This window comes from Penaeus monodon, chromosome 20 (assembly GCF_015228065.2).
Source record: "Penaeus monodon isolate SGIC_2016 chromosome 20, NSTDA_Pmon_1, whole genome shotgun sequence".
NCBI classification, from domain to species: Eukaryota; Metazoa; Arthropoda; class Malacostraca; order Decapoda; family Penaeidae; genus Penaeus; species Penaeus monodon.
The window spans coordinates 44,562,549-44,562,962 of record NC_051405.1 but is presented as its reverse complement, the minus strand read 5'-3'; the positions used below and the strand labels follow the sequence as shown (position 1 = coordinate 44,562,962).

At 38.2% G+C, this 414-nt stretch overlaps 1 protein-coding gene across 1 annotated transcript in view; it reads left to right on the top strand.

The window, feature by feature from the left end:
- The window catches only part of LOC119586014, a 21,958-nt gene that overhangs the window by 20,533 nt on the left and 1,011 nt on the right, over positions 1 to 414 (top strand). The window lies entirely within an intron of this gene.

Sequence of the window (414 nt, the reverse complement as noted above, 5' to 3'; positions counted from 1 at the left end):
AACTTGTATATGAATGCACAAGCACGAACACTGCACACAGCATATTTACGCGGGTATGTTATCTCTTTACGGTTATCCGTTTGTCCAAAACAGCGAGACTCAGCCTCGTCATGCAACCTGCTTTGCAAGGATGTTAAAAACGACAAGAACTTTTCTCCTCGACCAAATTGCATCACAAATAATTCCTCTTGCACTTCGTGAAAATGGAAGTGAGGAGAAATCAATAATAAGATTAAAATCATTAGCTTATTATTCTTTTCCTTTTCCTTCTTCGCCTTACGAACGTGGAACAGAAAAATGGAACTCACGAATGAAAAACACGAATGATGAGAATAGAAAATGAAAAAAAAGAGAACGCTAGATAAAAGTGTGAACGGAAAAGGTCAATGAACTGAAGGACACGAGAAAGAGTGG